Here is a 17,872-nt window from a genome sequence, read left to right as displayed (position 1 = left end):
GGATTCTGCGTTAAACCACTGTAAGAGGATAAAACACTTTGCAAAATATTGCTACCAAATATTATAGCCCTGTATTATTTTTAAAGAAATTAAATGAAGGAGAATACAACATGAATGTTTCTCGCATTGTAAAAAACGACGTAATTATACGCATCAAATTTTGAATAACGTAATGCTTCACCCGAACATGTGCATCTGAAAGTTCGAATTTGTTTTATTATGTATTTCACATTCTGTAAAACTTTAACGAATTTTTTATTAACAAACTAAACGATTTCAAAGCGAACAATGGCAACACTGTACGGAAAATATATATATATAAATATATGTGGTGGCAAAAAAAATATTCTTCGACTCCCTCTACTTCTACTTCTAACCCAGCAAGGCGTGACGTCATCACAGCTTAGCGCAGCTTGCAGAGCGGCAGACACCGCTGGAAGTGCTGGAAGCAAGACGTGTTTCTTTCGATTCTCAAATTCCCTGATGTCAAACTGAAATGCTTACATCGAGCTAGCCATATGAGGGCAGACATGCCTTTTGAATGTATTTATTGAGGACTAATAATGTGTGAAAAATGATCATCATTAATCGGATCTTGTTTGGACTGAGTTTAATTATTGTGAGGTTACCTACCAGCTGAACTATTAAATTTTACTTAATTTATCTTTTTATTCATTTTATTTCATATTAGTAAAATAAAGTACTGTAATGTAAAGTTATGCTTAAGTCGTGCTCTACTATGTTCTTATTGAAGGTAATCTTACATATATATATCCAGCACGCGAGAATGTCTATCGGAAATTCTAAAGATACGCTGTTTTTAAATATTTTGTGATATCGCTATTGTTTTGAGATGTATGTGGTTTAAGTGCGAAAAACATTATATATAATAAATAAAGGTAACACACCAAACGTTAAAAAAACACTCCCTTTGTATATAATATAAAATCTGAAAGCATTCAGACTCTTTATATTTTTTTAACAAGACCGGTTAATCTGCGCCGTTTAATCGGGAATTCAGTGATTTTTCATCTCTGTCTCAGGACCAAGAGCTGAAACAAGCGATAGTTCAATGCCATAGAATGGAAGTTAAGAGGCAGTGGCGCCATCTGTCCTCATGAAACAAAACTAAAAGATGTGCTACGTTTAATAACTACTTTAGTTTAATATATGTTAGATTTTTTGCGAAAATTGATATGGACCTTCCTTTAAAGCTTCTAATTTTTAAAGATTATGAAAAGCAGATTCTCCTTATGTCATTAATCAACTGCCAATCAACAGCTAAAGAAACGGAAATGTAAAATTTGCTCCAATTTTTAAATGATTATAAAATTATAAAGACTAAATAAATTCATAAATTATTTGTAATAAAGGATATATAAAAAAATCGCATGTTTCGAAAAAGGCCAGTTTAATGCCTGTTAATTCTTTGCTTTTTGAGCTCTAAATTTCCTGAGAAACCGTAGAAACTTCTTAATACAAAAGATTAAATTATCGGAAAAGAGTGCTTTGCTAAAAAGGGAAGAATATTGAAAGGAAATATCATATAAAAAACGAATAAAATATAATTAATGCGATACATATAAAAGAAGCTTTCAAAATTTGAAATTCGGGAAAATTCAATCTTAGATTTGCATTAATTTTAACACATATTGGTCTTATTTATGAATTTGGAAACATTATTTATCCCTGAAGTTGATCAGAAGATTTTATGAAAACCAAAAACACTCTAACGATGAATTTTATTTAATTATAAGTAACCAAAACGCTGTTAAAAAACAGACAACACAAACGCTCGTGATTCAATGTTCAGAAAAATATAGGAAAATAAATTAACAGAAGCCTCTAAGCAATTGATTTTTTTAATAAAGGTAAATATTTAAGTGTAATTCCATATGAAAGGCAAACTAATAATGAATTACAGTTAAAGAGAATTTACTGAACACCAAACATTTATTAGAAGATGAAAACATACATATAGTATTTCTTCAATTCTAAACTGCACCCTTTATTTTCAATACAACCAACAAAGGAAAAAGATGGTTTGATGAGGTGATCCTGCGTCCCATCTAGTTTGTCAACTTGTCCCGGTTATTTGGTAAAATATCAGAAATGTAGAATATACAAGGAGGAAAAAAATACTACAGCTGCGGATAAAACGGCGTTTTAGCAATTTGCTCTGTTATGCTAATTGTCGCCAATGTAGATGTTTTGTATCTGAGTACTTTTAATGTTCTCTAGATATTTTTCCCAAAATTACGGCATGTGGTCTAATGAACTGAGATTTTTTTTAATCCAGATATTTTTTCACAAAATTTACAATAACATGTAACCTGTGAAATCCCGATATTTCATTCCATTTTTAGCACCAGAAGTGCTTTTCTTCTCGAAACTCACGGATTTTTATACGGATCTGTTTTGTATCCGAATCACTTTTCAAACTGTTACAGTCAAATCGAGATGTATTATTTAAAAAAAAAATAAATTATGTAAAATATGTGTGCATGTGTGTATGTTCCTCGTACTGTGGAAAAACGGTGGTAGCTAGAACCACTGAATTTTTAATATACGTAATCATCTATCCAAAACTGGGCACCTCGAAGCTCGAATTTTTAATTTCGAATTTTTAATTTCGAATTTCTTTTCGATTTATTTCAGAGTTTGTACAAATCTGACAAATTTTTGTTTAACATACTCGGTGATGTGAAAGCGAGAACAACATCGTTCGAAACAAAACATTTTTATCTTCGACGCGACAGATTGCTGCCGTTCGGCAAAATATAAAATATTTATCTTTCAGTTTCAACCAACAAATGCAGCTATTTGAAAACAATGTGTTGCCACTGCCTCAAATAGAATACTTATTACTTGCAAACACGAGTGTGTTGCCATTCAATAAAGCCCAAAATATTTACTTTCAAATTTTATCTTTCTATTATTAAGTGATGTCTATAATTGGAAATATTTAATATTTTTACGAAATGACACTAACTGGACTCATTAGAAATTATATCATATATTTTTCCTTTTTATGATAACTCATTTAGGCGGCTGGCCATTAAAGCATCTAATTTTCAACGACATAATACGGCAAATATTAAAAAAACTAATTTAAGAAAATGTATGGCAACCTCCAACAATATTGTTAATTCTAATGATATGTTGGTTTTAAATATTTTGGTATTCTAATCTCGAATTTTAAATAGCGTAAGTGAGAAGAAAGCGCGGTTTAATAATAAAGTTTAAAAGACAAAAAATTGTGCTAGCTGCAATAAATCCAAGAGCAGATTGGTAACCTGCGACGTTCGGCGAGAGCATAAAAGAACCTTACCAAATCTTCTGATGCGACGTTAAAATTTGAATTCTTTCAGACTTTTTTAGCCCAAAGGATTACTAGTCCCAAAATGAGATTTTGAGTGGTCCACTGGAAATGTGTTGTTTCACTTTTCATTCAAGTTTGTTCCCATTCAGAAAAACCAATGATATTATTCTTTCATATTTAATCCGTCTGTTATTAATTAACAAAATAAATTATTAAAAAGCAATAGATGCATATCTTAGAAACATTAGTTTGTTTACTTTTCAATCTGATTGATTTAAATAAATATGTATTTAATTCATGACGTACTAAAAATATTGTATTTTTATGGAATTTTGTTCCATAATTTTTTGGTCTCGAAATGCGAATTTTGCGTGATCCTGTGTAAATGCGATATTTCATTTTTTCATTCGAGTCTGTTGTCAGTCTAAAAAATGTAAGATATTATTTTTTTCATATTCAATCTGTCTGTTATAAATAGGACCATATATAGGACAATATAATGTCCATAAATAGGACATTTTTTCGCCCGGTGCAATACCCGTGGATTGCAAATAATGCATCCCAATGCCTGCCTAAATTTTAAAAAATCTTGACGCTCCTTAATTACACTGCTCTTAATATCGGAACTGGTCGCGCTGGTCGTGTTAAATAACTTCATTAAAGATGCACTAAAATCCCCCGCGGTGAAGCAAGACTGCTTAACGACTTATCGTCTGCTTGTTAAATATTTATTTAATATACCGATGTTAGATTTATATAAATACAAAGGATATGCTATTAATACAATGCTGTGAGCAGCAATAATATTTATCTTCAGTTTTATTGCGGTTCTAAAATTATTGTGTAAGGATCTTAAGTTTTACTAACGTTTATTTTAAATCTTTACTATCACTTCTTATTTTCTACTTCCGGCCAGAATTAAAAGCTTTAACTTATTTATGAAAATTTGTCTTGCGAACGCCAAGTACTTAAGTTGTGGCTTTTTGCCAAGCAAGAGAGAGGAAGGAGCTATTAGAAGCAGGCCGCTTGCCATAGTAGTTTTACTCGGTTGCTGGTTGCCTTCAAGGCCAGAGGTTTAATCCTCTTGATAATTTTAAACGTATCGTAGTGTTAGCAGTTCTCTGTACTACATACGGCTTTTTGCTAATATACGGCCAATCTTGGAGTAGGCACTTGTTTGGTTAATCCAAAGTTAAGTTTAGTTAGAGTTTAGTTAATATTTTTATATTCTTACGTTCAGACCACAAGTGGTTGGTCTCTGTATTCCGAAGTCCGGAAATCATTGTAAAGAGAGAAAAATAAAGGGTTTCGTATACCCTTTCTGTGTGTATTGTCTACTTCCCAAATTTATTGAACATAGCTTTAGTAAGCTCCCTGTTCCGAGTCAGGACATTTAATGTTCCCAAAGCAAGTAAGGAGGAACACAGAACCTGACAGTGGCGCCCGACGAAGAAGAATAACTATGGCCGAGTTTCAAGAAAAACCTGTGCTGCCTGCAGAAGCGGCTCAGAATCCAGAAATGCCAGCTGCCGCCCTGGAAGGATTTGGTTACATCGTCCAGACCATGCGCGCATCGATGAAACCAGAAGCAACATTTAATGGAAACTCACCGGTAACCAGTTTTTTGGAAAAATTGGATGACCACTTCATGCTGTATTCAGTGCATGAGTTCCAGGAAGTCACCTTAGCTACCAGCGCTTTGAGGGGCCAAGCGCTTAATTGGTTCAAATGTATAGGTAGAAGCCTCTTGGGTCAAGCGGGAAGTCCCACCTATACTTACGAAAATTTTAAGACCGCCTTAGTAAAAGCCTTCCCTGTCGTAAGAGATCGTGCAAGATTAGAAGCGGAACTTTTCAGCATATACCAGAAACGAATTGAAAATCTCTCAAGCTTTATTTTAAGAAAAATTCACGTCTTCAAACTCTTGTATGGAAACCGTCCAGATCCTGAGATAATTCAAGTGATTTTGCCGAGGTTACTTCCCCAAGTACAAGACTTTATTGAATTAAACTTTATTGAATAAGACTTTATTGAATTTCTAGGACTTTGTTCATATTATAGGTCCTTTATAAAAGATTTTGCAGCTATTGCTGTACCATTGTTAAAATTAAAAAGGAAAAAGGCAAGATTCTCGTGGACGGCCGAAGCCAATACTGCTTTCGAAAAATTAAAGCAAGCATTAACGCAAGCCCCTGTTTTGAAATTTCCTGAAAATGATGAGAATTTAGAAATTTCAGCGGATGCTTCGGATTATGCGGTAGGAGCGGTACTTTTGCAAAATCAGCAGCCCGTGGCATTTTTTAGTCGAACTTTCGAACTTTAAATCAAACACAAAGAAATTATTCCGCGACTGAGAGAGAGGCCCTTGCAGTTCTGTTAGCAGTGCAAAAACGGCTTGCAACTGATGCATTGCTTAACAAATATCACACTGTCTTCAAAGTAGGGGGAGAAGCCACTAATCAAAAGCCATCTGGCTTACTTCAAACTCCAGTCTATGCTCAAAGTTTTGAGACCTTGTCAATTGATCTTTTCGGTCCCCTTCCTGAAACACCGTCTGGTGAAAAATGGATTTTTATTGTGCAGGACTGTGCCACGAAGTGGACAGAACTATTTGCTTTAAAGGAAGCCACGGCCAGAGAATGTGCCACTATTCTTTTGGAGGAAGTTGCCCTTCGATTTGGGTTATCCAGGAAAATAATAAGTGATAATGGTACCCAGTTTACTAGTGCTGTTATGCAACAACTATGCTATATCTTGAACATTGATCAAAGTCTTACTCCTGTCTATCACCCACAATCTAACCCAGTTGAAAGGAAGAATAGATATCTGAAACCACGTTTAGCAATACTTGTTGGTAACGACCATCAGTCATGGAAGGATAAACTGCCATTAATAAGGTTTGCTTTGAATACAGCCAAATGTGATTCAACTGGACATTCTGCTTCTTTTCTTCAATTTGCACGAGAGTTACGAACCTTAGATGATGTAAAGCATGATATAAAAGCCGTAATTGAGAACGATAATTTTGTTCCCGAAATTACTCCATATTTGAAACGTTTTGCAAGAAATGTACAACAGGTACGAGAAAGAGTCGAAATGCATCAAGATAAACAGAAACGTTATGCTGACAGAAAACGAAGAGAAACACCGAAATTTGTTCCTGGAGATAAAGTTTGGGTCACCCTCCATCCAATCAGCAAAGGTCCACTGAAGAAAACTGCTAAATTCATGACCAAGAGAGATGGTCCTTATGTGATAGTGACTACAAGATCTCCAACCACTTATGATATTGCCGATCCTCATGAACCAGACAAAATTCTCGGCAAGTATCATGTTTCAGCCTTGAATCCATATCAAGATCGAAATAAGTTTCAAAACACAGCTCGTGTAACTCCAGTTGTTCCCTTAAAGAACAGAGGACGCCCGAAACGTGTAATACCACCCGAATCTGCACCTGTTGCACAAGGTGCTGGTGACACTAAATTTCCTGCTTGTCAAACTGGAGCCCGTCCATCTGATTCTCCGCCCGCTGCACAAAGTAGACAAATGTCAGTTCCTGACTTCTTGCCGAGACGTCTACGAAGTCAGAGGGGGAGGATGTAACAGACCTATTTAAGTGTAATTGAACTATTTTATTCACGCCATGAACTCATGAACTGTACCCGAACTATTTTATTTAAACGCCATCTCGTGGCGATATGAAAAAAAAACGTCAGTCGACCTCCAGCCGCCATGATGATAGCTTACTATGTTATGTTATTCTCAATGTTTGATGTTCCATTTGGTATATGTTTCATTTTTTATGTATATTTCTTTTGTTTGTAACCGTTCCTGTGTGCTCTGTTAATAAATCTTTTTAAAGCTAGCCGGCATTAGTGTCTATTGAGGAACGGCTACATCACATTAAGATCTTTTGCAGGATCCGGCACGGCAGGCACTGCAGGCACAAGCTCCAGAGGTGGAACAACGACAATCACAAGGGCAAGCCAGGAGCATTAGGAAGCAGGAGCAGTTGAAAAGAAAGTTTCCCCGTTGGAAAATTGAAGGTAACAAGAAAAAGAAGCCGTTCCACCGACCAGAAAAGAGAGAGCACGACCACCCCCAGAATGAAGAAGGGAGAAGTACGACGAATGCAAAGAGAGCCAGGAGAAATGACGGCAACTATAACCCGGCTCCAAAACGGAAGATCTACCCATCGGACAGGAGTCTACGCAGCAAATGTCGATGAATTGATGAAGGAACACCAGCTGCGGAGGCAAAGAAACAAGGAAAATTTGAACAGCCAGCAACGAGATCCAAGCAGGAACGAAAGAGAGTTGCCCCGGTTCCGCCAAGACCAGCTGCCATCAAACGGCCGAGACCACAGGCAGAGGCTAAAAAGAAGGTCTTCAAGGGTGACCAAACTGGAAGGAAAAGAAAGCTCATGGAGGAAGGAACTGAAGGGCGAACCCGCACAAGAAGGTGGATAAACCAAACCGTAATCTTCACTACCTTCCAGAACTGGGCAGAAAAAAGGATGTCCGAATATCACAAAGATAAGTAAAACTTTATGTTACTTTGAAACCTTAAGTTAATCTTTCTTTCTTACTGCAAGTGGCAGAATTCAAGATGTTTTACTTCATGTGAGGTCTACCTTTATCGCCAAAAAGGCGAGAAATGAGTTGTTACCTATTTTGGTATTATGTTTTTCAATTACTCGCGAGTAAAACTAAAATTAATGTATAATAGGAATGTGTAAATACTTGAATATTGTAAAAGTTATTGTATAAAATTTTATTTAAAAGATTCTGGCAAGAAAGAAGTTTTAGTCTGAAAGACTTTTGAAATGTAGTATTTCAATGTAGAAGAATTGGCACTTGCTTGGAAAAGAATAGAAGTTAACAATGTACTACTAATGTATGTTTTAAAATGCGTAAAATTAACGGCATGTTAATATGTCCGTATATACAATGTGAACTGCTATTTTAAACGTTAAGAAATACTGTGATATGTTAAAAGTGTAAGTAATGCCAAAAAATTTTAATTTATTCGTGTGACTGTAAAAGAGCAAATTATTGTGAATATGTGTTAAAGGTTGAATGAATGTAGTTATGCACTCTGACGCTACACTTCAGAGTTAGCCACTTTCAGAATGACTTTTGAATTTTGGACTTTTGAATTCTGAAAAACTTTTGAAATGTAGTATTTCAATGTAGAAGAATTGGCACTTGCTTGGAAAAGAATAGAAGTTAACAATGTACTACTAATGTATGTTTTAAAATGCGTAAAATTAACGGCATGTTAATATGTCCGTATATACAATGTGAACTGCTATTTTAAACGTTAAGAAATACTGTGATATGTTAAAAGTGCAAGTAATGCCAAAAAATTTTAACTTATTCGTGTGACTGTAAAAGAGCAAATTATTGTGAATATGTGTTAAAGGTTGAATGAATGTAGTTATGCTCTTTGACGCTACACTTCAGAGTTAGCCACTTTCAGAATAGTACCTCAGGATGCAAATTATGCAAATTTGTCTTGCGAACGCCAAGTACTTAAGTTGTGGCTTTTTGCCAAGCAAGAGAGAGGAAGGAGCTATTAGAAGCAGGCCGCTTGCCATAGTAGTTTTACTCGGTTGCTGGTTGCCTTCAAGGCCAGAGGTTTAATCCTCTTGATAATTTTAAACGTATCGTGTTTAATTTTGATAATTTTAAACGTGTTAGCAGTTCGCTGTACTACATACTGCTTTTTGCTAATATACGGCCAATCTTGGAGTAGGCAGTTGTTTGATTAATCCAAAGTTAAGTTTAGTTAGAGTTAATATTTTTATATTTTTATATTAATATTATTATTTATAGTTAGTTAGTTAATATTTTTATATTCTTACGTTCAGACCACAAGTGGTTGGTCTCTGTATTCCGAAGTCCGGAAATCATTGTAAAGAGAGAAAAATAAAGGTTTTCGTATACCCTTCCTGTGTGTATTGTCTACTTCCCAAATTTATTGAACATAGCTTTAGTAAGCTCCCTGTTCCGAGTCAGGACATTTAATGTTCCCAAAGCAAGTAAGGAGGAACACAGAACCTGATAATTGTTCTTTAAATTTACGTATTAAAATGTTGGATTCTCTCGACTTGCCTGGAGGAATTATAGGCTGCAAACAAAAACGTCTTCATTTAAGAATTCTGGATGGGTAATATTTCTTTATTAAAGAAATTAAAATATTTGTGGAGTTTGGGTGTTAAAGTTAGATAGTTTCGCAGAAAACTGGCTGAATTTTCGGATTGCATCTTATGCTTAGCGGCCGCCTACAGGATTTTTTTAAAGTTAACGGCATTCATTAATCGATATTTGAATGTTTTTGTCAGTAAAATGTGTCAAGAAAGAAGATTTAAGCTTTTGGGAGTTGAAATCAGTGAAGTAGTGCAACCAATCAGCAAAAATCTCCGATTTAAAGAATACGGTTCTAAACAGCAAATGGGTATAAAAGTGACTCAGATTTTCTTAAAGGAATTTCGAAGAATATTGTTGATGATACAATTAAGACACAAGAAAAAGAACTTGAGTTAGCGAAAAAGAAGAAAGAAAAAAATTCTGGGTTACAGAAAGTTAAACTGAACAATTAAGCGGAATTGGCAAGAATACGAGCTGAAGCCCAAACCAAGGTATTATTTCTCAGTCAGTTTTAGACATTAGTAATTCAAAGAAAGAGTTTGCCTAAATCGTAGTTATTACAGTTTGGCGATGATTTAAAAATTGCTACTCTCTTGGAACCAATTTGAACATCTTGATAAAAATGGAGATATTACCCTGAAAACAAATTCCAAAATTTTAGTGCAAGCAACTGTTAAATTTGTTCCAGAGCAAGAAAGGCAGTGAAACGTTCCCCACTAACTAGTACCATATATGCAAAGATTGTAGATAGTTTAAAGGCTAGTTTCGATAGAGAAGATATTTTGCTGGAAGAATATGTCAGGGAGTTGTTGAAATTAATAATTTCTGTACAATCCAAGAGAAAATTTTCAATTTAAATTTATCGTAGAAGGATATCCTCTACGAGAAACTTATAATTCACTTGCGAGTTCCTAATACACTGTGAGTTACAAAGGACAAGGGCGCATCTAATCTTTATCCAGTGGTGGAATCGTGCTTTGATGAGGACTTTCTAAAAGCTTGGAATAGAAGATCTTCTTTCAGTTCTGTCTGAACTGAGGAACGTCTGAGTAACATGATGTCATTCTCCAAAAGCAAAATAGGGAAGAATATCTTTGGAGACGACTGGTTTTGTTTAACTAAAAATGAAGATGCGAAGATGCCTAGAAAAAAATGTATCCTTTGGCAAAATCCTCAAAAAGGCAAAATTCCTACAACATCCATGCTGCTGACATCGAATAAAGACCCTGAAAGAATAAAACAAAGATACATATTTTGTAAAGGCAAATATGCTAGTGCTTATTGTTTTAATGCTCAAAAACTGACAGTAGAGAAAGGGCAGTATATATTAAAAGATAAGAAATGTTATTTTGCGTACCTTATTCTTGGTCATTCAATTCAGAAGAGTGGCATGCTTTTAAAATGTCTCACTCCAGATTTGCGTCATGCTTAGTCAGAAGAAGGAAGACGAAAGTTCTTCTGGAAAAAATTTTAACTTATGAAATATAAATTCAAGTCTAAAGGCTTCAAACTTTTAAAACCTTATCTCTAGTAATAAAAGAAGAATAGTTCGTGTGCTATGTGATTCTGTGTCACAAGTATACATTTTAAAGGATATTGCAGAAGAGGAGAAATATCCTATAAATTGTCAAGAAATTATGAAACACTCTTTGTTTGGTAGTGTTTCTATTAATATAAGCATAACTATTACAAAATTAACCAGCTAAATGGGAATTTCATTTGCAATTTTGACTCATTTGCAATTTTCATTTGCAAGTCCTTGACTAAGATGTTATATGTGAAAGTGTTCTGCCAATAAGTAAAGGCCTTTATTTGGAAGAACTCAAAGACTTGGTTTTTCTTTTAACTCATACTAACCCCTCTTATAAACCCATTTTAGTTCTCATTAGATCAGGTATTACTGGTAGGCTTTTGTGGAGCAGAAGAAAATATTAGCTCAGGTTTAGTTGCAGTCAAAATCCATCTCGGACATTACAAGACGAAAATTTACAATGACTGTAGCATCCGTGTTTGAAAGGAAATGAAAAATTCTGATCTCCAGGAAATCTGATGTCATTGGAATCAAGGATTCCATTGAAAAAACATCAAAGCTGGAGCGAGACTTAAAAAACTAAAGAACGCTTCTTAGAAACAGAGTAATTTAATAGAGGAAGTCGTTACAAAGTTTATTTGCCTCTGATGACCATAGTTCTCCTTTAACCGATAACTTCGCCCAGAAAAGACTTGTAGTGACAACTGCAAAACTCTTGTCCTCATGTCCTTGTGACAGATATCAAAATGTTTTTTTTTTTTTTTTCTGAAATGGCTTGATGAAGGAGTAATTGAGATGGCCCCTCCAAACGAAGTGCTTTTATATGAAAACTAGTTACTTCTCATATAAAAACAACAGTTCAACTCCCATTCAACCAGTATTTGATGCTTCAGCAAAGTTGCAAAACCATCCTTCCTTGAACCAGTATCTGTAATGTGGACCAAATCTTATCGAACTAGTTCCAGACATTTTACTGCGATTTAAAGAAAAGAAGTTTGGCGACACAGCAGATTTTAGAAAAGCCTTTTTGCAAATAAGTGTTTGCAAAGAAGAAAGAGATTTCTTGCGATTTCTTTGGTGATAGAATTTAGAACAGAAGAAACTTAAAATGATTCTATACGCAAGAATTGCTTTTTGAGTTAAGGGCAGAGCTTTTCTTCTTGCCTATGTTATAGAATATCGTATTGAAATTAGTCAAGTATTTGACCCTACGTTTCTGCTGTAACATATTTTCAGTCTTGTAGTTAGTGTTTACAATAACGATGATTTAAAAGATTTTGATTTCCAAATCTTGACTGCTAATGCCAAAAGGCGGCTTTGATCTCATACAGTGGGAATATACAGGAGGAGGTAAAACTGAACATGGCTGTGAAACACCTGTCTTAGGCCTGATAATCTGATCGTCAGTTGGATTCCTTAAAGGCTATATAAGCTGGATGAAAGTATTAAATCTTGAGGAGATATCTAAGTAATTTATGCTTTCAGTAGCTCATAAAGCTTCTGACACATTTGGTATACATGGATATACAGTTATGCTTTGCTGGAAGATTATGATATGATACATTTCGGTATACAGTTGCTTTGCTCTAAGATATTGGTATAAAAGTCTTGAAACATGGATGTGAAATGGGACACAGAAATCATTGGTAAGTTTTGATAGGTTTGAAGTGATAAACAGGCTGAACGACGTCGTAGTTCGGATCAGTAAGTCATCAGATTCTAAGCCTAAAGTCGTTCATTACAATAGGCTAGCCCCTTACTGTAGCCATAATATGTTGTCCTCATCTATAATAATAAAAGCAAGTGTAATGTGTCTGTCTGTCTGTCTGACCGAGCTCTCCAGCCAAATCTATCGCACGCAGGGACCTGGAATTTTTTATACGGAAGCACAAAGGGGCTGGCCACCAGACCTCGAAGCCCGATTTTCGATTTTTGAATTAGAAAAATTTAAAAAAAATTATTTATAATTAATTAATCACGGTTTTTTTGACTCACTGATATTATTATTTGTTTTCAAATAACGTTCGATTGTAACAATTGATTTCTTTATTCTAGCGTTAGTTTGCTGTTTTGACGATACATTAAATCGATTAATTACAATTCATTTCTTTTTTGTAGCTTGTGGGGGGGGGAAGAGAGAGAGACAGTCTACATGTCCTACACTACTATTCCTGCGCTATTCACTTATCTGCATTTTCTAAATGCACGGGCAACGCCGGGCGGGTACACCTAGTAGTATATATAATGTAAATATTATATTAAGACCATGATCACGTTTGCAAGTAAATTTCAAATTTATGCATTTATTTATCGGTTTAGTATATGATTTGTTTTATGAAATTATTGTTTTAGTATTGCATTGATATTTCCTTAGTAGTAAGGATGGCTTCCTATCCAGGGATAGTACTGCCCGTTACATGCACCCCTTGGAAATGGGACAACGTTACAAATTCCTTACTATATAAATAATCTGAGTGTAATTATATGTGAAATTGCTGTATTTTTTCTTCATAACGTAACATGAAAATCTAAAGAGACAATGCTCACCTTAAAAAATAAGAATGCAGAGACATTCAAATTGTGTAAATGGCTATCTCGCTAAATTGGCGAGATATCGCCAAGATGGCAAAATGTTTTGGCAACTAATTTTTGTCTCCAAATTTGGCGAGAAATCACTCGGCTAACGTTTGGCAGTATTGTGATCCGGTCTCCATATAACTGTAACTGGTGACTGAATTAATGTTATTGATCTCTATATGTAAATGTAACGTATGCAGCAATCATATACCTTTCAATAATATCGAGAAGTCGAAGGTACAAGAGATTTCTCGTCGGAGAAGGGAAAACTATATATGACCGGAGAGAGCATCAGTTTCTTAGTTGTTAGTTTAGAGCCGAAATCGGGGTATTGACATACCCGCGAGAGCTCCGCCTTTTAAATGTACTTTGCGTTGCATTGTGTTTAACGTTCTTAGCAGTTTGAATTGTAACTACGAATTTTTACCTTGTGTTACTGTGAAGAGCTGTACGAGTATTTTTGTGGACAGTTCCAGAATTGTGAACTGTTTCTTTTGGTAAAATTAATTTTATCATCCATTTTCTTTATACCATTTTCATTTGCTATCATCATTTGAGCATTCAGCTTATAATGAACTTGTACGCACCCAACAATACTAATAACTTCTTAATAATAAGGTATGTTTGGTTGTCTAACTTTTGAATACCTGCGACTTTTAACATGGGAATTCTTTTAGCCACGAACAATGAAGAAAATGGCACAGCCTGTTCAGCTGGCGGGCTTGCCCGCTAGTTCATTATTACTTTTTTGTTAACAACTTATTTATTTAGCTTTTTCTGTCACAGTTTTTATTCCCAGTTCAAATTCAATTAAATTATCCTAGTAGGTTTTATTTTTAGCTGTCAGTATTTTCTCAAATTTGTCCCGGTTTGAGTAAAAATATTACTGCAAGCCTATTTAATAAAGCTAAAATACTTCTAGGAATTATTTTTTAATCTACTTTCCTTTATTAACAAGAGTCGTATTTTGAAATAATTAGTAATTCCGAAAAATCTGCTGTAAAAGATTTCCATTTCCATCCCCATTTTTTTAAAGTTTATCCCCCTTTTAAAAAGATTCAACTTAAATTCTAAAAGGTATGCTATTATAATCTCAAGCGTTTAATTTTCGAAACGTAAATGAAATAACCTCTTACGGAAATTTTCTTTGCCATTCACATAACCAAGGCCTTTCTTTTTGTTGCAGTTATTTAAGAAAATCATGCTTCATCAACGATCACAATGCATTTGTATTTATCTCTCCTGCTAAATAGGTTTCACGTAGGGTTTTACATACTTTTCGGCATTAAGACTCATGTCTCAGAAAAAGCTGATGAGCATTTTAGCTTTTTTAAGTCGTAAATCTTGATTTACCATTTTATCTATTGTTTCTACAGCCGTCTTAAAATACTTTGCAATAGATTTCTGCATCGGCGGATTTTCTCTTGTCACCAACGATTTAACTTCAGAAGCACTGGAAACAGTACGTAACTTTTTCGGGCATCTGTTTGAAGTCTTTCTATTTAGAAGTAATGATTGACGGTTTTTCTCTTTCCGATTAATAATATTGTTACGAAATGTACAGGCGCGGTGAAATAGCTTTCCCGCAAAGCAGTTTTAGGGTTGCCATAAAAGGGCAGGGTTGCCACATTTGCGAGAAATCGCCCATTTGGCGACAAAATTGGCGATATACTATGGACGGACCCGGCAACGAGTGCCGAGGGGGTCGAGTGCACCGAAGGAGTCTCTTAGTGTATCGCGGTTAGTGCATCGTCGAGAGAGCATGTTAAGCTCCGGGAACGACTGAACCGAACAGTCGGGAGCTGTGCTCGTGTGTCGTCGAGTGCATCGCGAGTTCTAGCTTGGAGAGTCTCGAGAGTCTTGGAGAGTCTCGAGAACGATCAAGCAGAGTCAGGAGCTGTATTCTGGAGCTTTGCAGGAAGCTGTCTCCAGCGTTATTGCCTGACAGTGTGAAGGCTGTGTCGCTGATCGTGTCAGCGTGTTTATAATAGTTCATCGACGACTGTGAAAACTTGTTTTGGAGCTGTCCTGACAATACTGGCTAATAAAGTGTGTTTCGATACTTCATCAAGTGTCGTCGTTATTCACTCCAAATCTACAAACCTCGTACGAACGTGAAGGAAGAAAATAACGTAACAACTGGTGTAAAGAAAAACGCAGCAACTAGGAATTTTAATACCCATGCGTTACACAACATTTTTTTTTCATTATATAGAAATATTCCTCTTCAGAAAGCGTAAAGACATACTCTTCAATCCCCAGCTTATTTACATGCGACATTTTGAAATAAAAAATTTAAAAATATCAGACGATATTTCTAATTTCAAATAATAAGCTGTTGAAAAAATATTTTATTCCAAAGAATCTTTTTTTTTTTTTTTTTTTTTTTTTTTTCAATTCTTTGTCGAGATTGTTCTAGAAATGTGTAAAGGCACTCTGTATGTTATAGTAAATTTGTGGAACCTTGAAAGATGAAATTACCTTATTTTGCCCCTGAATAGCTCATTCGACATTCTCTATAGATGTAAAATCAACATTAAGATTTGTCCATTTATTGTTTATCATATAGCCAAAAGAGTTTTTATTTATTAGAAACAACGTAATGGAATCGATTAATTGTTTTTAACATATATCGAATCGAGAATTCATTCCGATGTAATTAATCAAAGGTTTGTATTTCTTACGGTCTTAACAGTTTCTGCATTCTATATTGGATCTATTCATATTTAAGTTTGGGTAGGAAAAAAATGTTTCTTTGAATTCGTTTTTTAGTTGCATTTTTTATATAAAAATACTATAAAAGTAACTATAATACTATAAAATACTATAATATACGTTTCCTATATTTTATTTTGATTTCATCCTTGTTTCATTAATATGTTAGACCACAATTTTGTCAATTTTGCTCAACATAAAACTCACTAAGAACGGTTTATCATTTGGGAACACAGCGTAAATGACAGTTTTTAAGTAAAATTGCATTAAAAAGTTAAAAATTAAAAATCAAAACCACGATTTTTTCTCGGTATGAATGTTTGAAGCAAAAATGAACATGTTAACCTTATTCGAAACAAATTTGTATATTCATGAAACTCTGCAGCCCAGACATGCTTAAGTGAAAAAAATGCACGAAGACTTGAATTAAAATTTCAAATCTAGAAGAACTCTCCAATATTATTCATAATGTGTAAGTGGAATGCACATTAAGAAGGCGTAATGATGTCTGCACAGAGAGGAAGTCTTTAATAGAGTTTAATTACTCAGCTACTGCACTTCCATGAGATGCAACTTGTTGAAGAGCAAGACAAGAAAAAACAGGTCTGTACGCCTTTTTCCACTGGATAAAATGCTTGTGAAATTTTTCTTTTCCTTTCCTTCCCTCCCCCTTCCTTTTATTTTTAATTTCATTTTGTTGAGGGCGAATTGAGTTCATTGAACTCGTATCCAACAAAACGATAGAAAGATATGGCGTTTATTAAAATTTTCACAAGGAATTTCCTTTTGTTTTTAATTCCAATAAAACAAGGCGGGCATAAATAATACGATGAATTTAAAATCCCATTGGAAAATATCATTTTCGATATCCTGCACTGCACTAACCGATAAAGATGTCTGTCGATCAATCTGTATAAATAAACAAAATATGAAAATATTATGAAATTTCGTTATACATATTCTACAGTTCTACATAATAGATGTTCTTATGGTTATAGAACATTTAGAAGATAGAGATATGTATTTAAACTATGAAGGTAGAGATAAGTATTCAAATTATGACTCAATTAGTATTTAAATACTTATTTATTTATTTACCAGTTAAATATATAAGTACAGGAAAGAAAGTTAGCATGATGATACAAACTCAAAAGTAAAAATTATAATAATTTTTGTTCCGAGCTTATGAGCTTATTGTCACTATGGCAACCCGTTTCTATTCGATGAATTTAATCGTTGCCACAAACAACTGTATTAATTCCAGTGCCGTCCAACCGGTATAGTGGTTAGCGTCGCTGCTTGCTCGGGTTCGAACCCTGGAAAAGGCATGGCTGTTTGCAAATGTATAGTGTTGGGGCGGCATGGCGGCACTCTAAATATTCGGCGAGTCGAATATCCTCTCGTGTGGTTTTGTGGAAGAGGAGAGAGGGGGGGAGATCCTCGGATCCGTCCTTCCGGGGTGCTCACCATACAAAATTGGCGCGCGGAACTGAGCTAAATCGCACTGTCACCTAAATGGTGTTCAAGGCTGTTTCCAAAGGTAGGCTGAATCTAGCGCTCCTTGCCAAGAGGAAT

This window comes from Stegodyphus dumicola, chromosome 8, assembly GCF_044657685.1.
Source record: "Stegodyphus dumicola isolate Sdum_Otavi_A_Nest chromosome 8, ASM4465768v1".
Classification (NCBI taxonomy): domain Eukaryota; kingdom Metazoa; phylum Arthropoda; class Arachnida; order Araneae; family Eresidae; genus Stegodyphus; species Stegodyphus dumicola.
The sequence above is the reverse complement of the archived record's forward strand: the minus strand, read 5'-3'. Positions refer to the sequence as shown.